The sequence below is a fragment of the Macaca nemestrina genome, chromosome 14 (genome assembly GCF_043159975.1).
Source record: "Macaca nemestrina isolate mMacNem1 chromosome 14, mMacNem.hap1, whole genome shotgun sequence".
Taxonomy (NCBI): domain Eukaryota; kingdom Metazoa; phylum Chordata; class Mammalia; order Primates; family Cercopithecidae; genus Macaca; species Macaca nemestrina.
This window is the reverse complement of record NC_092138.1, coordinates 10424849-10448314: the sequence shown is the minus strand read 5'-3', so window position 1 is coordinate 10448314 and position 23466 is coordinate 10424849. Positions and strand designations below refer to the sequence as shown.

At 43.9% G+C, this 23466-nt stretch overlaps 1 long non-coding RNA gene and 1 pseudogene across 7 annotated transcripts in view; one reads left to right on the top strand and one right to left on the bottom strand.

Annotated features, from left to right (window-relative positions):
* Positions 1 to 23438, bottom strand: part of LOC105498783 (uncharacterized) — a 29894-nt gene extending 6456 nt beyond the window's left edge. The window contains exons 1-8 of one of the 7 annotated variants that reach the window (XR_011612358.1): positions 23331 to 23438; positions 22136 to 22313; positions 15362 to 15464; positions 13132 to 13282; positions 6254 to 6457; positions 5006 to 5465; positions 4504 to 4641; positions 2904 to 4082 (exon numbers count right to left, since the gene is read on the bottom strand). This is a non-coding gene — a long non-coding RNA (uncharacterized lncRNA). Of the gene's footprint in view, positions 1 to 2903; positions 4106 to 4503; positions 4642 to 5005; positions 5466 to 6253; positions 6458 to 13131; positions 13283 to 15312; positions 15465 to 22135; positions 22314 to 23330 lie in introns of those variants that run through there. The other 6 variants (XR_011612355.1, XR_011612354.1, XR_011612353.1 and 3 more) reach the window with 6 other exon arrangements.
* On the top strand, positions 18505 to 20253 carry LOC105498974 (ETS-related transcription factor Elf-2 pseudogene; annotated as a pseudogene).
* Positions 23439 to 23466: the final 28 nt, after the last annotated feature.

The following is a 23466-nucleotide window of genomic DNA, read 5'->3' as shown; positions in this document are numbered from 1 at the left end:
GGTGAGGAAAAAATGAGCACTTTATGAGCTTTCTGAAAATTAAGATTTATTTTGAAATGTCAACATTAACATAAAAGGCTAACTTAAAACAAGAAAAAAATTAGTTAAAAATTAGAATTTTGGACATAAGGGATTTTTTTTTCTATAGAAGCCAAAATCTGACACTTACATATATTTCTCTGGGCAACCAGACTCTACTGTTTCAGATCAGGGTGTAGCTGGCGGCCAAATCTGCTCCATGGATAGGTGCACCATTGTGACCACCTTTTGGAATCTGATTTTTTTTTTTTTTTTTTTTTGGAGTAAGGAGTGTACCCTTCAGTTAGCAAGGGTACGCTCACTGCCTCTCCAGACTCCCGTCAGCATTCATGGGCGCTTTCCTGCAGCCCCTAGCCCCCCACCACCACCATTTCCATTTTCCACCTCTGTCTTAGATGACATTGATGTCTCAGGGCTCCTCCTGTGATGTGATGAAATCTTCTGAGTCAAGGACTGAGGAGGGGAAGCCATGCTCCTTCCATGGAGTCCAGCTAGGGCCTTCTTTGTTCTCATATGTGAGCATCAAGAGAGGCACACCAGGAGCAGAAGCTGAGCCCTCTTAGGGCCCATGAGATGCAAGGCAAGTCAAGATCTCTTTCTATCTCAAACCGTTGACTTTTTCAAAAGTGTAGAAGTTGCTGATATTTAGGGTTGGTGAGTGTGCAGGAATGGGTCCTCTTGTTTACTGTTAAAAAGGGATGCGATATTCTTGTCTTTGGACTTGGAATTGCTCATTATTTTTAAGGGAAACATTCCCAGCCCTAGCAAATCCATTTCCATCTCATAAAAATAGTCATAGAAGTATAAATATTAAATACATCACATATTTACAGATTTTTAAATAAATCCAAGTGTTTATCAATAGGGAAACTTTAATTATGATTCCATCAGTATAAACATGGAAATGTATCCTTCATATACCACTGAGAGCAAAAAGCAAATTCCAGAACAATGTGCATAGTATGATCCCATTAAAAGCCAAAATAGGATAAAATAACTATGTCTATGTATTTTAATAGGTGAACATAGGTTTATATACAGAGAAAGCCCAGAGGCATATGTATTAAAATAGTAACCATTATCTTTCCAATGGGAAGGAATGGGAACAGTGTTGGAAACACTGACTTTTACTTTATGTTTTATTTTGTGAATCAGTTTTTTTATTTGAGCAAAAATTTTTTATAATAGAAAATAAAGTCACATAATTTAAACCCCTATCTCCCAAATACAGGAAGGTGGACAGTAAAAACTTTTTATCCACTTCAGTCCCCAGCCCACCCATACAACATCTATTGTTAGTTTTTTTATTATTGTTATTTGTGTGTGTGTCTGTGTGTGTGTGAGAGAGACATGGAGGCTTGCTCTCGTTGCCCAGGTTGGAGTGCAATGGAGTGATCTCGGCTCACTGCAACCTCCACCTTTGGGGCTCAAGTGATTCTCCTGCCTCAGCCTCCTGAGTAGCTGGGATTACAGTGCCCACCACCACACCTGGCCAATTTTTTGTATTTTTAGTACAGACGGGTTTTCACCATGTTGGCCAGGTTGGTCTCAAACTCCTGACCTCAGATGATCTGCCCGCCTTGGCCTCTCAAAGTGCTGGGATCTATTGTTAGCTTCTTAGTGTCCTTCTAGAATTTATTTATGCACCTGAGGACAAATACAGATATGCTTTCTTGTTCTCTCTTTTTCTTTTCCACGAAAAGTAGAACATTGCTTGCTGGCTGACATTTTATTTTTTCCTTCATATATGTTACTTTTTTCTTGTTTGGAAAATTTTTTTTTACAGTGGTCTCTATTTCTTTAAAATTAAAATAAATGAGAAGTGTTGGATCTTAGGTGGGAAAGAGTTGCAGCTGTAGGGAGAGGCTACTCCACTTTCACAAATGTGATTGGGCCACATCCAGCAGTTGGAAAGCCAAGCAATATTTCAAAAGTTGAAACAAAAATAGTTATTCAAGCTGAGAAGGACATACCAGTAGATAATGAATTTGCTCTCTGTGTATTGATTTTGCCCTACTTAGAAACATCATTCCCCACCTCCAGGCAGCTGGTCCTGCCTCCTTTTCCTGAAACACCTTTGTCAAAGCTCTCCCGTGCTCTGTCTTCACATCTGCCCTTAATCACCGCAGGCACCCAGAGCACAGGGACAGGGCAGGGGAGGATGTGGCAGAGGCAGCGTTGGGAGGGACCAGCCATTCCTTGGTTTCCAGCTGTGGGGTCTCGGGCAGGTTGCACACCTCCCCTTAGCCTGTTTCATCCCTCAGGAAATGGGGATAACATTTCCTCACAGGATCGTTGTGAAGAATAAATGAGATATATAAACATTTGCATGTAGTAGGGCTAACTTTTTTTTTTTTTTTTTTTTTTGAGACGGAGTCTCGCTCTGTCACCACCCAGGCTGGAGTGCGGTGGTGCGATCTCAGTTCACTGCAACCTCCGCCTCCCAGGTTCAAGTGATTCTCCTGCCTCCGCCTCCTGAGTAGCTGGGACTACAGGTGCATGCCACCATGCCCAGCTAATTTTTGTATTTTCACCATGCCCAGCTAATTTTTGTATTTTCAGTAGAGATGGGTTTCACCATGTTGCCCAGGATGGTCTCCCTCTTCTGACCTCGTGATCCACCTGCCTCGGTCTCCCAAAGTGCTGAGATTACAGTCGTGAGCCACCACGCCTGGCCAGTAGGGCTAATCTTATACCATTTTATTATGGGGTCAAAGACAGAATCTTTCCAGAGGTCTTGGTTATTTAAGAAAATATTTATTCAAGGATTTGATGCACAGGTAACCTCACTTATTTCTTTCTTCCCGTGAGCCAGGTTACCAAATTGTTGAAATTAATTATGTTATTATGGTGGGTAAGCATATATGTTAAAAGGGATTATGCTCCCAAACTTATCAAATTAGGTATACATGTCTTGAGACTGTTTCAATAAGACCTAAAATATAACCCATTGTATTCTGTGCTTGACCTGTCATAATAGAGATATAGGGAATGCAAATTTGTACACACATAATGGAAAAATAGTGTGGAAGTTCCTCAAAAAATAGAACTACTGAATGATGCAGAGGTCCCAGAACTGGGGCTATCTCCAAAGGAATGAAAACCAGTACATGGAAAAGCTATCTTCACTCAGGTTCACTGCGCCCTCTTCACAATAGCCAGGATATTGAGTCAACCTAAGTGTTTATGAACAGACGAACGGATGAAGAAAAGGTGACATATATACAACAGGGAATACTATTAAGACTTAAAAAAGAAGAAAATCCTATCATTTGTGTGAAACGGAAGGACCTGGAGGACATTGTGTTCAGTGAAACATGTCAGACACAGAGAGACAAATAGTGCATGATCTACCTACAGGTAAAATCTAAAAAAGCTGAACTCACAGAAGTAAAGAGTAGGATGGTGTTTTCATGGGACTTGTGAGGGGGTCATTAAGAAGGTATTGGTCAAAAGACGTGAAATTTAAGATAGACGGGAGGAATTAAAAAAGCAAATACGAGTGGCCACACAGTCATCATTCAGTAAAGAATGTTGAGGTCATTTTGTGAAAAGATCACATCGCATTGGAGGTATTGATAGGGCTCTCTGGGAGAAGCAGTCCTCCACAGGAAGAATAACATGGTATTTGTAAGGTTTGAGCTTCTCACACCAGTGGTGTTTTGGGAGCTGCAATACCCTCTCAGGATCCTGGGTGCTGGTTGGTGCCATTCAGTGTCCTGAAGAAATGATTTCCTCCAAGGGAAATGAGCTCGTGTTTTCCAGAGTGAAAGTTCCTCCTTGGACACTGGGATCTGCAGTGTCTTTGAGTGACTAAATGTCTTTCTAGAAGCCTTTGACTCACTGGGTAACGTGGAGTGGTGAGTGCCCACAGGATGTAGAGCCTCTCCAACATCATCCCAGAGTCAGCCTGTGTTTCCCAGGCTCATTCCCAAGTAGGTGAAGGAGGCCAGGTGGGGATGGGTGCAGGTTCTCGGGGCTTCCTTCCAGTGCGAGAATCAGGGCACAACTTTATGACCCCTCTAAGCTTTAGTTTTCTTATTCTGTGAAGAGGAATGAGAAGAAACTGGTTCTGAGTCATAAAACCTGCTGATGCTACACTGACAGGGTCTCAGCAAATAGACATGGATATAAAGATGAATGGTGCCTGATGCTGCCTTGGAGTGGATGAGGAGCAGGGAACAACGTGGTGCTGATGTCTGCCTATGACTGAGCCATGCTTTCCACGTGGATGCAAATCCCTGCAGGGCTGGGAGGGTAAACAATATTCTCTCATGAGTGTTCTTTTTAAGGCCCAAAGAGAAGGCTGATTTGGCCTCAAGAGTGAGGTTGGCTGCCCTCCTCCACCTAACAGGGTATGAGTTGAGGGTAGTTGAAATGATCCTAAATAACAGTGAGGTGATTATTCTTCACTATTTGTTTACCTTCTCTGAAAACTTTCTTCCTAACATGCTCAGTACTCACCTCCTGACGACTGGTATCTACATTTGCCTTGGTCCTAGCTTTTCAGATTGCAGAATCCAGATATGTTGCTTGAAACAGTTCATAGTTTCCACTAGGTCTGAGGCCTCATTGAGTCCTAGAGGATTTCCTTAAAGGAAACTGTGAGAAAAACTATTGAGATGGTTTTTCCTTTCCAAACATAGAGAGAGAGAGAGAGAGAGAGAGAGAGAGAGAGAGAGTGTTGCTGCTTTGTCCAACAGCAACTGTTTGATGAAGAGCCTCAAGATCTGACTTGGGCCTCCCAGCTCTCAGGAACCCATTCTCCACTGGCAGGGGTGGCGTGTTTACCCTGTTATTCATGGAGGAATTGGACCACAAACATTTGGGGATGTTAGGCTGAGAGCTGGAAAACCCCAAGCCTCTGGCGTGAAAACCTGGGGCTTGCTAGGAGCACTTGCAGGATGCACCCATGTCCTGCCACCTGCCTAAAGAAGCCTTTGGGAACGCACACAGTGGCTCATACCTGTAATCCCAGCACTTTGAGAGGCCAAGGTGGGTGGATCACCTGAAGTCAGGAGTTTGAGACCAGCCTGGCCAACATGGTAAAACTCCGTCTCTACTAAAAATACAAAAATTAGCTGGTGTGGTGGTGGGTGCCTGTAATACCAGCTACTCGGGAGACTGAGGCAGGAGAATCACTTGAACCCAGGAGGCGGAGGTTTCAGTGAGCCAAGATCGCACCACTGCACTCCAGCCTGGGCAAGAAAGTGAGACTCTGTCTCAAAAAAAAAAAAAAAAAAAAAAAAAGAAAGAAAGAAAGAAAGAAAGAAAGAAAGAAAGAAAGAAAGAAAAGAAAAAAAAAAAGAAAAGAAAAAAGAAGTCTTTGGGTGCTTGTCAGCTTCTTGGAACCGAAGCCAGACCATTTCCTTGCTCAAGCCAAAGAGCTCATTGACTCAAGAAGCATCATAGCAACTGGGCTGCACCTAAAAGGGAAGAATCAAGAGCGTGATCCACAACCAAGGCCTGAGGAAGCAGGGCCCGTAGTTGACATGCACAGTATGAGTCATGACCCGTGTGCTGGGGCTCTAGCTATGGGCGGTGCCTCTTGCAATTTCCAACTTCCTCCTTCAGAGGGTGGGTGTTAATGGTCTTCATTGCTTGTAACCTTCTCAAAGGCACAGGTTTCTGTTTCTGCCTTCCCTGGATCAAGTCCTCTACATTGCAGTTGCTGTAACAAAAACTATTAGCAACAACACAGCACTACAGAAGCAAGCTCCTTGCTAACGGTGATTGCTGAGGACATTGTCTTCTAGAGACCACTCTAGTGGCTCGGCAGCCTTGGTGTAGAGCTGATGATAAACCTTTTCCTGCTTTTGCCAATCATGAGGAGCATTTCTTTGTCTAGATAGGGGAACTGAAACCCACTGGCCAGCCGGAATATACTCAAAGCAGTCACTGGGATACGAATCCCACCATCATCTCCCATGTTATCCCTTTTGTTATCTTCAAATATGGTCCCATTTACCCAGGACCAATATTCTCTTATGTGGACAGCAGGACTAGTGCCCTTGAGTTACTTATAGTGACTCATCTTTGAGTGGGGAATGTGTCAGTATTTTCAGCAAATGTCGAATGTGATGAAACATTTGCTGAATTGTCTCCCAGTTTCGAAACAAGCTAACACACTCAGGGGCTCTATTTACAGCAATCGGGTGGAGTCAGGAGTGGGAACGCATCTTGCATTGTCACCTTGATTAACAATAGCTCTGACCTGTGGAAGGATGGTCAAATCCTGTCTCCTGTAACATGGGGCAGTGATGGGTCAGGGTCATGGCTCTTGCATTTGGGTGAGGTCTTCTCATCACTTTTAGACAAACAAGTGCAGGGCGACCGCAGTCCTCCCCACTTCCATCAGCATCCTCCCAACTCCTCCGACCTCTCTCATGAAGCTACCCATTGATTCAGAGATCCCATCCTGAGGGGTTAAAAGAAACATTCATTAACCTGTCTAGAAAGTCATGAATAATTCATGAATTACATTGAATTCATCCTTAGTATAACTATCTTCAGAAATTCAGACTTGGTAACCTGGTAACTCCCTTCCTCAATGTCTTTCCAAGGCCCCAGGTGATCCCTGTGTTCCATACATAACGCCTTACACAGCAAAGTGCTTCTGGGGGTGGGAGCCTGCTGACCTTCCCTGGAATCCTGATTGCAGGTTCTGTTTAGAACATGGGGGCACATTTTGAGAAGCTCTTAGTATTTAGCATTCACAGGAAGTTCACAGGTTCCAGAAAACACTGGACAGCACTCAGGGGAAAGAGAAGCGGCAGAGATGGAGACACCTGGTCAGTGTGGCCACAGCATCCTGGGGGAAAAGCACCGAGGGACAGCGGGGCAAATGCACATGGGTGGTGGGGAGAGGAGCAATGCAGATGGCAAGACACTGTCCAGACAACCTCCCAACTCAAGAGAAGGGACTGAATCTAACAGGAGAAGAGGAGGGATGGATGAGACTAGATGCTGAGGGTGCCACAAAGTCAGAAATTATTTGAAGTCAATGAAAATCAGACACCTATAGCTGTGACTGTGGTTTGCTAATAGAAGAAACAATGCTGGCCATATTTATTAAATACATTGATATTTTGGGGAAGAAAACATCTTTTGAGGCTAGACTTAATTTTCCTTCTATCTGAACAAGGGTTTGCTTATGATTTATACTTACATTTTCCAGCTTTGTAATAAGTTGAGCTGGTTGATACAGTGTGTAAGATATTTACAAAAGCAACAGAAAAAGAATACAGTCCTTAAAAAGTCTCAACATGAATTGTTTCTGCAGCTCAACTAGGAATTTCCACTCCTGTACCAGACAGCCACAGATTTGTCTGGAATCCTTAGGGGCCACAAGGACACTGGCCCTGATAATTCAATGGACAACGAAACAAAACAGTGCCTTGCAGTGCCACCATTACGCTTCCAGTCCTTAGGTTTTCAGTGGAGATAATATTCATTTATTCCACAAATATTTATTTAGGATATACATTTTGTCAGGTAAGTTGTAAGCACCATGATTGACAGGCAGAGACAGACAATAATCAAATGAACAAATAAAGAGTAATTAAGATCGCTGATTTTGGAATTAAATAGTTCTGAGAATAAATTATGGTTCAGATTCTTCACAGGCATGTAACTTTGAGCAAGTCTCTAAAACTTATGGAGCCAACATTTCCTCACTTGTAAAAGAGGAATTAAATTGCCTACCTCTGTGGGTATTTTGAAGATTAAAGAGATAAGTGTGGTTACCAAAAACCTCCCAGAATAGAGCTACTATTATTCTTCTTAAAGGTGTTTTGGAATCTAATAGTGCCTCTATATCACGGAAACACCATTGCTGGGTCTTACCTTAAGACATACCACTGAAGATTTTAGGCAGAATTGTCAGAAAACACAGGAAAGTAACAGGGCATATGAGAAGCTTTTGAGACCTGGGAGGTCTTAGAACAGAGATGGACAGATAGGGACAGGAGGCCACAAACATGACCTGGAGCCATGTCAACAGGCCATCTCTGCTGAGCTCTCTTCTGTGGTTTGACGTAGGGTTAAGGAGTTCCTGTGCCCTTGGGATTTCTCAGTCAAACCAGCTCCCATCCTCATTGCTTTCTCCCCTGTTGTTTCTGCTTTTTGTGCCCCCAAATATGTATGATGCACTGAAAGAAGTCAAAGGATTTTTTAAATCAACTGATTTTTAAAATGCTGACTTAAGACGAGAATTTTAACCACAGACATGCAAATTAAACTTGGGAAGCCGAGATGGGTGGATCACGAGGTCAGGAGATCGAGATCATCCTGGCTAACATGCACTTCATGTGTCCATCAGTGGATGAATGAATTTTTATATGTGGCATATATTCACAGTGGAATACTGTTCAGCCTTAAAAAAAGAAGGAAATCCTGTGATTTTCCACAAGACAGGTAAGCCTGGAGGGCATTACATTGAGTGAAATAGGCCAGACACAGAAAGAGAAATGTCTCCCTTCCACATGGAATCTAGTAGAGTTGAACTCATAGAAGTAGAGCGTAGAATGGTGGGTGCTTACCCTGAGATTGGGGGATGGTTAGGGAGATGTCGATCATAAGATATACAATTTGTTAGACAGGAGGGAAAAAAAGGAAGGAGGATGGCCAGAGACCCATCATTCTCCTCTACTAAAATAATCTCCAGAAATTCAGACTTAGTAACTCCCTTCCTGAATGTCTTTCTAATGCCCCAAGTGACCTCAATGCTCCATAGACAACACCTTCAACAGCAAAGTGCTTCTGGGGGTGGGAGCCAGCTGACCTTCCCTGGAATCCTGACTATAAATTCTGTTTAGAATGTGGGGTCTCATTTTGAGAAGCTCTTAGTATTTAATATTCACAACAAGTTCACAGATTCAAGAAAACATAGAACGATATTCGGGGTAAAGAGAAGCAGCAGAGATTGGCTGGGTGTAATGGCTCACACCTGTAATCCCAGCACTTTGGAAAGCTGAGGCAGGCAGATCAACTGAGGTCAGGAGTTCAAGACCAGCCTGGCCAACATGGTGAAACCCCATCTCTACTAATAATACAAAAATTATCTGGGCATGGTGGCAGGCGCCTGTAATCCCAGCTACTTGGGAGGCTGAGGAAGGAGAATCTCTTGGACCTGGGAGGTGGAGGCTGCAGTGAGCCAAGATTGTGCCACGGCACTCCAGCCTGAGGGACAAGAATGAGATTCCATCTCGAAACAAAACAAAACAAAAGAGAAACAGCAGAGATAGAGATACCGGGTCAGTGTGGCCAGAGCATCCTGGGAGAAAATGCACTGAGCGACAGAGGGGGCAAATGCAGGTGGGTGGTAAGGAAAGGATCAAGGCAGATGGAAAGGACACTGCTCAGATAAACCTGCTAACTTGGGAGAAAATAATAGAGACAGGAGACAGCCAAATGCCACCCAGGTCATGCACAGCGGGCTTGCCTAAAGATGCCCATGGTGAAAAATTCCTTCCCTTAACACATGTGCAGTAAGGGAAATAAAGCAATGTGGAGTGGCTTAGACTAAGGGCCCGCCTGCGCACTGGGGGAATGGGGGTGGAGCTACCATGAATTCATGCCTTATGCAGTGGGGAGGATCCTGGCCTCTTCATCTCATGTGTGGGGGCCTAGTATTCGGTGTTCAGTCTGTGATCTGCCTGTTGGCAAGATCCCAGTTTTGTTTGTTTGTTTGTTTATTTTTCTTCACTGAGGCTTTCTTTTAATACATTCTGCTCTCCTCATCTTTCCAATGTGTCTGTGTGCCTAATTTTTCTTGGTCATGAGACAAGTACCTGGGTTTTAGCTCAACTAAGGAGAAAAAATTCTACGTCTGAAGGACTGAATCCAACAGAAGAAGAGGAGAAAGAAAGTTGGACGCTGAGGAATGCCACTAGGTCCGAAATCATTTGAAGTCAATGAAAATCAGACACCTGTAGATGTGATTTGGGTTTGTTGATAGGAGGAACAATATTTGCCATCGTGTTTAGAGTATTGATATTTTGGGGAAAATTTCCCATTTGTGGCTTGATTGGTTAGCTCCCTCTGAAAAACATTTTGTTCATGAATTCTATGTAACTCAAATTTGTGAGCTTTGTAACAACTTGAGGAGGTTGATCTAGCATGTAGGATTTTTTTTTTTTTTTTGGATGAGTTCTTGCTCTGTTGTCCAGGCTGGAGTTCAGTGGCATGACCACAGCTCACTGCAGTGTCAACCTCTCCAGATTCAGATGATCCTTCCACCTCAGCCTCCCCAGTAGCTGGGACTACAGGTGTGTGCCACCATGCCCAGCTAATTTTTGTATTTTTTGTAGACATGTGGTATTGTCACGCTGCCCAGGCTGGTCTCAAACTCAAGAGAACTGCCCACTTTGGCCTCCCAAAGTGCTGGGATAACAGGCATAAGACACCACACCCAGCCACAGGCAGGAACATTTTTTACATTCTACAAAATCTCCAGATGATGTGTTTCTAAGCTAAAACAGAAAATTCTCGGCCGGGCGCGGTGGCTCAAGCCTGCAATCCCAGCACTTTGGGAGGCCGAGACGGGCGGATCACAAGGTCAGGAGATCGAGACCATCCTGGCTAACACAGTGAAACCCCGTCTCTACTAAAAATACAAAAAAAAACTTAGCCGGGCGAGGTGGCAGGCGCCTGTAGTCCCAGCTACTCGGGAGGCTGAGGCAGGAGAATGGCGTGAACCCGGGAGGCGGAGCTTGCAGTGAGCTGAGATCCGGCCACTGCACTCCAGCCTGGGTGACAGAGCGAGACTCCGTCTCAAAAAAAAAAAAAAAAAAAAAAACAGAAAATTCTCCCTTGTTTATTGTTGACCCAAAAAGTTGGCTGAACTCCTTATGAATCACAAGCACACTGGCCTTGATATTTCAATTAACTATGAAACAAAGCACTGAACTGCTCTACTACCATTATGCTTCCAGTCTGAGATTGTGAGGGGAGATAGTATTCACTCATTCTACAGATATTTATTTAGGATGTACTGCTTGTTAGATGAGTGGTGAGCACAATGTTTGGCTGGCAGATACAGACAATAAACACAAGAGTAAAGAGTAATGAAGGCCACTAATTTTGGAATTAAATGGTTTTAGGTTCAAAACATGGTTCTGCTTCTTCACAGCCATGTAACTATGGGCAAGAAACATAAATTTGTAGAGCCTCCATTTCCTCACCTGTGAAAGGGGAATTAAAAATGCCCACCTCTGTGGGTATTGTGAGGATTAAAGTGATAAGTTATGTAATTAACAAACACTTCCCAGCATAGAGATACTCTTCTTGTTCTTTTTTTTTCAAGACATGATATTGCTCTGTTGCCCCCGCCTGGAGTGCAATGGAGTGATCATGGTTCACTGTAGCCTTGACCTCCCTGGCTCCAGCCATCCTCCCACCTCAGCCTCCTGAGCTGGGATCACAGGTGCATGCCACCATGCCTGTCTAATTTTTGTATTTTTGTATTTGTGTGTGTGTGTGTGTGTAGAGACAGGGCTTGCCACATTGCCCAGGCTGGTCTTGAACTCCTGGCTCAAGTGATCCGCCCACCTTGGCTTCCCAAAGAGCTGGGATTACAGGAGCGAGCCACTGCATCCAGCTCTTCTTCTTCTTTCTTTTTCCTCCTTCTTCCTCCTTCTCCTTCTTTTTTTTTTTTTTGAGGCAGGGTCTCCCTCTGTCACCCAGGCTGGAGTGCAGTGGCACGATCTCAGCTCACTGCATCCTCCCGCTCCCAGGTTCAAGTGATTTTCCTGCCTCAGCCTCCCAGGTAGCTGAGACCATAGGCACGCTGATTGGTTTCAGGAGGGGACTAATCAGAGGCTGAAGTGAAACCAATCAGATATTTGCATAGGATGTGACTTTGTAGCTTCACTTCAGCCTCTGATTGGTTGCCTTCCACAACCAATCAGACTGGTTGCAGGCCACTCCTTCATTTACATAGAGTGTAAACCAAGTAACCAATAGGAAACTTTTAGAGAGTACTTAAACCCCAGAAAATTCTGCAATCAGCGCTCTTGAGCTGCTTGCTCAAGCCCACTCCCACTTTGTGGAGCATACTTTGGTTTCAATAAATCCATGCTTTTGTTGCTTCATTCTTTCATTGCTTTGTTTGCTAGGGTTTCCGGGTAGGGGGAATGGCCCCAAAGATACCCCAATCCCCAGATTCTGTGAATACCGAGCATTACATGGCAACAAGGAGTTTTCAGATGTAATCAGGGTACGGATTCAAATAGGAAGATCACCCTGGGTCATCCTGGTTAGATTAGTCCAATCTAAAAAAACTTGCTTTTACAAGCATAGAACTTTCTGTGGCTAGGGACAGGGGAGATGAGGCAAGACGGGGAGGTGGTGTCAGAGATTCAAAACCTTGACTAACTGTTGCTGCTTTTGAAAATGAAGGGCTACCAAGCCAAAGAACACGGCCAGCATTCAGCAGCCAAGAAGGACCCTGGCCATCAGCTAGCAATGAAACGAGGACCTTGATCCCACCACAGAAAAGAACTGAATTCTACTGACAACCTAAATGAGCCTAGAGACAAATTCTCCCCTGGAACCTCTTGATAAGGAGCCACACTGGCTGTCTTCTCAATTTTGTCCTCAGGAGACCCTAAGCAGAAAACCCAGCCAAGTCAACTGGACTTCTGACCTACAGAAGTGGGAGGCAATCAATAGGTGTCGTTTGCTGCCTCTAAGTGTGTGGTGATTTGTTCTGGCAGCGAAAGAAAATGAATGTCTTAAGAGGTGAGATGCAGAAAGAAGAAACAGAGTGGGTCTTCGGATGCCACCTGGAACCTAATACTATGTCTGACATTGGTGTTGCATCCAGATTTCAAAACAAGATCCCGGCTGTCCTTCTACATTACTGCCCTAGGAACACCAGAAAGTAGTCACGGGGAGAATCACCAATTCAGCTCTTCTAATGAGGAGCTTAGGAAGAGAGAAGTTTGTGCTTTGCTTGCAGTGGCTTTTCTAGTTAGTGGGGGGACAGAGATTAGGACTCCAAACTCATGACTCTCAGCCTGGGAACCTTCCAGGGACAACCCCAGGAGGGACGCATGAAACGCCCTCCTCACATTTTGCCTGTCTACTCACCTTTCTGCAGACGGCAAAGATGGTTCCACTGGAGGCTAGGCAGTCAATGTTGGGAGACCCGTCCAGTGGGCCAGAGCAGACCACGTATTTCCTCTAAATCAGAGAGGTAGGCACCACCCAGTCAGCGCATCTTCCAATTAGCACAATTGCACTAAGTCAGGGTTGTGTGCAGCAGAGAACACCACATGGAAAAAAGATAAGAGAACCACCATATCCTTATCAAAAAACACCATGACTTACAGAGGGCAGGGTGTGTCAGCTTACATAAAAATACTCCTTTGGGTTTTGTATTGGACAACTCGCCTGTCCAATGTGAAGACGAGAAGATAAAGTGGGTGGGGTCTTGAAAGACCCACATCCCTACACCCAGCCGCTCTGCTGTCACAGACAGCTCCAGCCATGGATGGAAGTCCCTGGGTCCTTCGTACAGCCACCTGTGTGCAAGGTCCTGAGAGAGCCCTTAGTGATGGGGACTGGAGTCCCTGGCTCATTAGACACTGGTAACAAAACTTCAAGTGAGATGAGGGTCATTTCTCCTTCCACCCAAATTAGTTTTCCCTGACTTTCCAATGAGTATTAGCCTAGCTTCATTTGAGCTTTGTTTCTGTTTTTTTTTTTTTCCATGCTCAGAGGCAGACAAAAAAAGTTTGATAATCTATAAACTTAGAAATTCCCTAACATCTCTACAATAATTCAGTGTATCCCATAGTGATCCAGTTTAGCCCATTCATGCATGCTTTCATTCAGCAGATACTTGTTGAGCTTCTAGCGTATGCTGGGAACCGTTCAGGGCACTGGGATTTCAGGGCGGTGGCGATACTGGCAGCAAGGCTGGATTTCTTGGAACTGACATTCTAGTGTGAGAGCAGGCAGCACACAGGTCAGCACACACACACAAGCAGGTTGTGGTGTGTGCCCTAAAGAAAACCTACGCAGGCTGGAGGGGCTGGAGACCCATGAAGGGGGCACATTTGATGACAGGCTTGACTAGAATTAAGGAATGGAGACACACAGTGAGACCCAGAGAACAGATTTTTTTTTTTTTTTTTGAGACAGAGTCTCATTCTGTTGCCCAAGATGGAGTGCAGTGGTGTGGTTACAGCTCACTGCAGCCTAGAACTTCTGGGCTCAAGCAATCCTCCCACCTCAGCCTCCTGAATAGCTGGGACTATAGGAGCACGTCACCAAGCCCAGCTAATTTTTCTATTTTTTGTATTTTGATTTATGTTGCCCAGGCGGGTCTCAAATTCCTGAGCTCAAGTGATCCTTCTACTTTAGCCTGCCAAAGCGCTGGGATTGCAGGCATTAGCCACCATGCTCATCTTAGAGAGGAGAGTTCTAGGCAGAGAGATCAGCAGGTGTGGAGTATTCAAGAGCTGCATGAAAACCTGTGTGGTTCAGACCAATGGTAGAAGACAATGGCAGATTAGACAGGAGAGAGAAACGAGGGTCATATCAACTGAAGTTGAAAGTTTAAAATAATAGGGGTGATGTGGCTTAAATTATGTGAGACAAGTGTAAAAGTGTCTTGCACAGTACCTGGCATATAGCAGAGGTTAAATACATTTAGCTTTACTTTACCTTTTCCATTCTTCCAGCCAATCTACAAAGAAATAGCCTCTTGTCCACAATTTCCAATGTGTCAAAGAAGGGCAAATAGCCCAATAGATGCTATTCCATTTGAGAGAGAGGCAGGTCAGTGCTTTGTTTCATAGTTCATTGAAATATCAGGGCCAGTGTGCTTGTGACTCCCGAGGAGTTCAGCCAACTTTTTGGGTCAGATAGAATAGCATCTATTCTATGTTACTGTATTGCTGCTGAACATTGGTTGAACCTTTTGACCGCCAGCAAACCTCTCTCTATAAAAAGCTATTCGTGGACCCATAGTGAATATGGTCCCTCCCTAGCCATGCCCTGCACTAACCAACTTTACCATCGTGTTAGACAAGAGCACAGGATCCTCGTGATTTCCTTTCTAGACTGGTCTAACAGCTCATCAGGCATGAAGAAATCTCTGCTGGAACAATAACCCCCTTGCAAAGTGTGGGGTGAGGGTGGGGATGGAAACAAGAAGGAGGGGGTGAGAGTACTAGGCTGTATTTTACAGCTCTTCCAAGTAACTCTGGTTTTTACTGGACTCCACAAATTCAAGCCCCAAAAGATGTGTCACTTTTCACTGACAGATAAAGTGAACAGCCTTGAATAACCGCCCACTGAGGTGGTTCCGTACATCACTCTGAACTATCTCCTGAATGAATCACTGTCCTACTGTAGAGTCTTCTTTGATTAGACGGCTCAAGACTTCCAACTAGAAAGGTGGCAATCCATTGTTTCTAGAAAACAAATGTTAAGAAATTGAGAAAAATCCCAGAAGTTAAAGAAAAGCAGATTGTTCCTGGCTCAGTAGCATCATCTAATGGCGACCAGGGGCACTGCAGCCCTTGGACGCACCTTCTTGGCGATGATCATCACGTTCTTTTTCTTTTGTATGAGATGGGGATCATGGGCTGAGTAGATGCCCCAAAGGTGGCTGCCATGCTGTATGCAGGAATGCTGAGGTTTCATGCAAAAGTGTATGTTGGGATCACTTGACAGGGTGCATGGAAAGCATCCTAACAGAGTTTTGCTAACAGAGAATGTGACCTCCGCTAGTACTCTAGAGTCACAGCCCAGATCCTAGCCTTTGGGTGGAGGTCCCGCCCTGTGAACTACCATCAGACCATCCTATTGTTCAGAGACTCCTTTTGTCCTTACTACTTCGTCTCAGGCTTGTGAGGGTCTCTACCAAGCAGAGCAAGCCCATAAATAAATAGCTTTGTGCTCACGGATGCATCAGTGGCGCTGAAGTAACTGTGAAGTGGACACCACTCTCCCTCCCTCTGGGCTGCTCTGTGTGTCCACACTGTTGTGCACCCTGAAAGAACTTTGAGATTTGCTGAAAGGTCACCAGCTGCAATTTCAGACCATACTGGTAACTCAAATGTCTAACATTTAAATGTGGCTGAAAGGGGTAGACAGCTGGTCTGGATGCAAGCAGAAGTAGCAGGCCTTCCCTTGGATCTCTTTACAGGGCAGAGATGACTCCTTACAAATGGCACTAGTAATCCCTCTCCCTCCTGATACCCAGCTAACAGAAAAGTGCACCCTGCTCATAAGAAATCCCAAGGCCACATTTGTCTTCTGCGACCCTGGTCTCTGGCTACAGCTGACTTGACACGAACTAAGACAATCCGATTTTTTCTTCTGGAACTTGCTGTGAGACACAGAGACACAGTGGATTGGATGACAATGCTGGGACATGAAGGATATGTCCTTGAGGCTAGGAAGGCAGTGGCTGCTGGATTTCATGAGTCCCCTGAAATATTCCAACAAATTCCCTTTCTGCTTCAGCCAGAATGAATGGGTTTCTGTTACCTACAGCAAAGATGGCCTTGAGTACAACAGATATTACAATTAACATTTTGCAAATGAAGAAAGGGAGAGACTCAGAGAGGTTAAAAATGTTGCCAAGCTCAGTCTACCCTAGTCAGGATAGCATTGGTTATGCTGCAGCAATAAATAAGCCTGAAACCCCAGTGACTTAATACAGCAAAGGTTTGTTTCTCCTTCCCATGCCAGGCTGATAGCAACAGGGTAAATGGCTCAGGCCTCCAGGCTCCTGCCGAGTCGTGACTCTGTCTCTAAAATGCACGGCTTCAGAGGTGGCTCAGAAGGGAAGAGAGAGGATGAAGGATTGAGCATTGGGGGTCAACCTAGATGTAATCCTACCCCCACCCCATTTGACAAAACCTCTGGCCCTCACCTAAAAGCAAGAGAGGCTGGGAAATGTAGTCTTTCTACAGGCCCAGGAAGAGAAATGGGTGTGAGGAGGCTGATCTCCACCAGCCTCTCACACAGCTGGAATGGGCAGAGGCAGAGCCTGGCCTAAGGCCACCCTGACCCCAGCATAAGGCATCTCGCCAGCACGGGTGCCAGCGGCCTTCTCTGCAGCTCACCAGGACTCCACTCTCCATCACCAGCATCTCCATCCACCTCACTCTAGCTGTGGCTGCCACAAGGAGTTCCTGCACCTCACAGCAGCACCTCCATGCTTCAGGAACCAAAGGATGCATCTCTTTTTATTTTTCTTTTATTTTTAGTTTTTTAATGTTTGTGGGTACATAGTAGGTGCATATATTTATGGGGTACATGAGATGTTTTGATGCAGGCATGCAATGGATAATAATCACATCACGAAGAATGTGGTATCCATTCCCTCAGGCATTTATCCTTTCTGTTACAAAAATCCAAGTATACTTCTTAAGTTATTTTTAAATGTACAATTACTTTATTTTTGACTATAGTCACTCTACTCTCCTATCAAATAGTAGGTCTTATTAATTCTTTGTAATTTTTTAAATACCCATTAACTATCCCCACCCGCCCCTACCAATCCCCTTCCACTACCTTTCCCAGCCTCTGGCAACCATTCTTCTGCTCTCTATGCCCATCAGCTCAATTGTTTTGATTTTTAGATCCCATGAATAAGTGAGAAAATGCCACGTTTGTCTTTCTGTGCCTGGCTTGTTGCACTTAACATAATGACCTCCAGTTCCATCCATATTGTTGCAAATGACAGAATCTCATTCCTTTTTACGGCTGAATAGTCCTCCATTGTGTATATACACCACATTCTCTTTACCCCTTCATCTAGTGATGGACACTTAGGGTTCCTCCAAATCTTAGTTATTGGGAACAGTGCTGCAGTAAACAGGGGAGTGCCGACTTCTCTTCAATATACTGATTTCCTTTCTTTTATGTATACACCCAGCAGTGGGATCACTGATTTGTATGGTAGCTCTATTTGTAGTTTTATGAGGAACCTCCTAACTGTTCTCCACAGTGGCTTTGTTAATTTATATTTCCACCACCAGTGTATGAGAGTTTACTTTTCTCTAGATTTATACTCGTATATACAGAAAATGCTGAAGATTCCACTGAAAAAAACCTGTTAACATAAATGAATTCAGTAAAGTTGCAGGATACAAAGACAAAATACAGAAATTGGTAGCACTTGTATACACCAATAATGGACTATCTGAAAAGAAAATGTAGAAAATGATTCCATAGAAAATAGCCACAAAAAATGAGATGCCTAAAAATAAATTTAACCAGCAGCTGAAAGACCTCTGCTTTGAAAGGTAAAAAATATTGATAAAAGAAATTAAGAGCATGCAAATAAATGGAAAGATGTCCTGTGTTCTTGCATTAGAAAAAACTAGTATTTTTAAGATGCCAGTCTTACCCAAAGCTATCTACAGATTCAATGAAATCTCTATCAAAATACCAGTGACACTCTTAACAGAGATAGGAAAAACAATCCTAAACCTCATATGGAATCAAAAAAGACCCCAAATAGTCAAAGCAATCTGGAGAAGAAAAAAAAGAAAGTAAGCTCCAAACATCATATTGCCTGACTTCAAAATACACAATACACTACAAAGTTATAATAACCTAAACAGGATGGCATTAGCATAAAGACAAATAGACGAAAGGGACAGAACAGAAAGCCCAGAAATAACTCCATGCATCTACAGCCAACTGATTTTTGACAAAGTGCCAAGGCAAGAGCACACATTGCAAACAGGACAGACTCTTCAACAAATGGTGCTTGGAAAATGGGATGTGCACACACAGAATGAAACTGGATTTCTATCCTCCACCAGATAGGAAAATAAACTCAAATGGATTAAAGACATAAATATAAGACCCCAAAATATGAAGCTACTAGAGGAAAACAGCAGAAATGCTTTAAGACATTCACCTGAGCAAGATTATTTTGAATATGACTCCAAAAGAGAATTGAAGCTGCTGAAGCCTTGCTTCCTATGGAATCTCCTACCTACTTGAGGGATTCAAGAAGTCCTGAATTTATCCATGTTGCTATGAGGCCAGATGTCATTACAGAAACTGTAGTGGAGATGTCAACTGAGGGATCTGAACCAATGGATACCTCTCCTATTCCTACCTCACCAGATAACCATGAACCAATGAAAAGGAAAAAAGTTGGCCGTAAACCAAAGACCCAACAACCACCAATTTCCAGCGAGTCTCCTGAGTCAGGTATAAAAAAAAACCGAGAGAAGGAAAAGGAAACATATTTGTAGGAGTTTCTTTTATATCTATTTAAAGATAAAAATACTTGTCCTCAGTATATTAAATGGATTCCGAGAGAAAAAGGCATATTCAGGCTGGTGGATTCAAAGGCTGTCTGTAAGCTTTGGGGAAAGCATAAGAACAAACCAGACATGAACTATGAAACTATGGAACAAGCTTTGAGATACTATTACCAAAGGGGTATTCTTGCAAAGCTACCAAAGGGGAATTCTTGCAAAGGTCGAAGGACAGAGGCTTGTATATCAGTTCAAGGATATACCCAAAAACATAGTGGTCATAGATGATGACAGAAGTGAAACCTGTAATGAAGATTTAGCAGGAGCTACTGACGAAAAATCATTGGAATAAGTGTCACTGTCTGCAGAAAGTCTCCTGAAAGCAACATCCTCTGTTTGTGGGGGAAAAAATTCATCCCTTATAAACACTTTAAAGAAAGCGTGGGTGCAGACATGTAGAAATGCTAGGTGCAGCTGATTAATGCCAATTGTAACTATTATTAAGCCTAGCTGATTTGAGGTGGAGAAGGCTACCCAGTGCAGAGAAGGGTGTAGCTAAAGTCGTCAATATCACTTCCCCTGGTCACGATGCTTCATGCAGGTTTCCAGCTACCACTGAATCTGTATCAGCAACAGCAGCTCCAAGGACGGTTCGTGTGGCAATGCAAGTACTGTTGTAATGACATCACTGGGTCAGAACATTTCAACTGTGGCAGTTCAGTCAGTCAATGCAGGTGCATCATTAATAACCAGCACTAGTCCAACAACAGTGACCTCTCCAAAGGTAGTCATTCAGATAATCCCTACTATGATGCCAGCTGCTACTGAAAACCGAGACAAAATCGCCATGCAGCCTGTCAAAATTATTACCATCTCAGCTACACAGCTTGCACGGTGTCGACTGTAGACAAAGTCAAATTTAACTGGATCAGGAAGCATTAACATTGTTGGAACACCATTGGCTGTGAGAGCACTTACCCCTTTTTCAGTAGCCCATGGTACACCTGTAATGAGACTCTCAGTGCCTACTCAGCAGGCATCTGGCCAGACTCCTCCTCGAGTTATCAGTGCAGTCATAAAGGGGCCAGAGGTTAAACCAGAAGTGGCCAAAAAGCCTGAGCTTGATTCTTGGGTGCAGGTTCTGCATGGGTCAGGGCTGTTAGATGAAGAGTGCTCAATGCGCATCCTGAGCATGGATGAGAAAAAGTCAGTTAGTGACCTCCCCCCGCCCCCCCAAAAAAAGATTCAAATGACGATTCTGAAGGTTCGTAACCCCTGGTCTGCAATTATTACTCATGTTGTAGATAGGTTTATTTTTATCTCTAATACATTGTTTTAAAAATTCAGATAAAATTGACATAACAAGAAGTCCAAGCCAGAGCAATCAAGCAAGAGAAAGAAATAATAGGCATCCAAATAAGAAAAGAAGTTAAACTATATGATTCTACATCTAGAAAATCCTAAGGACTCCACCAAAAGAATCCTGGAACTAATAAATGCTTTCGATATAGTTTAAGGACATAACACAAATGTACAAAAAAAGTAGCATTTCTATATAACAATAACAATCAAGCTGAAAACCCAATAAAGCAAGCAATCCCATTTACAATAGTCAAAAACAAATAAATAAATAAATATGTAAGAATACATCTAACCAAGGAGGTAAAAGATCTCTACAAGAACTACAAAACACTGCTGAAAGAAATCAGAGATGACACAAACAAATGGAAAAACATTCCATGCTCATTAATTTGAAGAATCAATATTGATGAAATGGCCATACTGCCCAAAGCAATCTATGGATTCAATATGATTCCTATCAAGCTACCAACATCATTTTTCACAGACCTAAAAAAACTATTCTAAAATTTATGTGGAACTAATAAAGGGTCTGAATAGCTAAAGCAATCCTGAGCAAAAAGAACAAAGCCAGAGGCATCATGCTACCAGACTTCAAATTATACTATAAGGCTACAGTAACCAAAACAGCATGGTACTGGTACAAAAACAAACATGCAGACCAATGGAACAGAATAGAGAACCCAAGAATAAAGCCGAACACCTATAGCCATATGATCTTCAACAAAGTTGACAAAAATAAACAAAGAGGAAAGGACTCCCTAGTCAATAAATGTTCCCGAGATATCTGGCTAGCCATATGCTGAAGACTGAAACTGGACCCCTACCTTTCACCATATACAAAAAGTAACCATGATGGATTAAAGATTCAAATGTAAGACCTCAGAATACAAGAACCCTAGAAGAAAACCTAGAAAACAGCATTCTGCACATCAGCATTGGCAAAGAATTTATGACTATATCCTCAAAAGCAATTGCAACAAATACAAAAATTGACAAGTGGGACCTAATTAAATGAAAGAGCTTCTGCACAGTAAAGGAACTATCAACAGAGTAAGCAGACAACCTACAGAAGGGGAGAATATATTTGCAAACTAAGCATCTGACAAAGCCCTAATATCCAGAATCTATAAGGAACGTAAACAATTGAACAAGACAAAATTAAAAACCAAATAGCCTCATCAAGAAATGGGCAAAAGACATTAACAGACACTTCTCAAAAAAAAGACATACAAGTGTCCAGAAAAAAGGAAAAAATTACTAACCACCAGAGTAATGCAACATTACTAATCATTAGAGAAATGCAATATTTCACACCTTTTCACTTTCAGAACCCAGTAGAGCTATTGAAGCTTTACAGCTCATGGGGCCTCTCTATGGCTGGAAACTCCTAGAGTTTTAACTCTCAGCCTTGTTCACACTGGGCCTCCAGCAATTTGTCAGTTGCACTTTGCTTTCCCCACCCAGTTGCTTGTTCCTGTGGAGGTCTCTACCTGTGGGTTTCTGAGGCTGTAAGTTGTGGCTTTTGGTATTATTCTGTCTCTCCAGTTATGGGGTCGTGGTTTGCTCCATGAGTTCACTTGCCTGATGGGTAAGAAGAATTGTTGATTTTTCATGCATGTTCTCCTTGTCCAGACACCCAAGAGTATGTCCTTCTCTTGGGCATAAGATCTGAAATTATATTTAGGTGTTAATGGGTGGTGAAGCGTGGATCCAGCTGGCATGCTCACAGTGACCAAATTTCGTTGATCATATTTTAATCCAATACATTGCTCCACTATTAACTTGCAAATAAATGACACATTTGCTTTCAAGACATATTCCAGGAAGGCCAAAGAAACTGGCTTCTTATCAATATGGAATAATTCCCCTGGTGAATTTCTTTCAGGATAGACCAAAGCTGATGTAGAACATAAGCTTTACATACTTGGATCCTTCCCACTAGATAAGAAAAAACATCTGGGCTGAACGCTCCATTAGAAGAGCAATGTGGGATGGTGCTGTGCTGACAATGGGTAGTCCCTGCCCTACATCTTTGTAGAGGACTGGAGCCCAGAGTGGGCCATGGTCAACTTACGTGTTGAAGTGAAGGCCTCCTTCTAGGTGTGCATGTGCTTATTACAGATATGCCACGGTGCTAAGTACCCCAGGACTACAGGAAAAAATAAGAATACGTGCCGTATCCATGATCGGCAGGCACACAGGCCAGAGTGCCAGCTGTGGAATCACACAGCCCGGGTTCAAAGCCCAGCTGGGCCATGACCACCTGAAGGACCTGCGGGAAGGTCTTAGGTAAATTTGTGAAAAGAAGTGGAGGCCCTGCCTGCCAGGAAGGGATGTGGTAAGGGGCAACATCCAGTCAGGTCAGAGCACCGCATTCTCTCCCTGGAAACCTGCATAGCGGGACTGGTGGCCCTAGCGGCCAGGGCGGCCATGGAGAAGGCGGGCCTGGCTCCAGGCGGCACAGAGGCACTGGAGCAGCCCTGGGGGAACCTGGCAGGATGCGGGTGGGCCCGTGCTGGGCTTCCAGCAGATTCTGGCCCTGTAACCCAGGGGACAGGGTCGGGCAATATAGGGCCACTGGGTGCCAAGGCAGTGCCCAGGCCAGGTGCCAGGCGGAAAGGGCTCTAATATGTCAGCCCCGCATCCCCCACAGCCCCACAGAGGGGCCCATCACAGGCCACATACCTGTCCCCAGGAGCAGGATGTCCCCAGGTGTGAGAGAGTCCTTCTGGGTCCTGCGGGGGCGGGAGTGGTGGGGGTGGGGCTCTCCGTTTTGCCCTTTGACCCCTCTGGTAGGCGCCCTAGGACGGGGGTGCTCCCG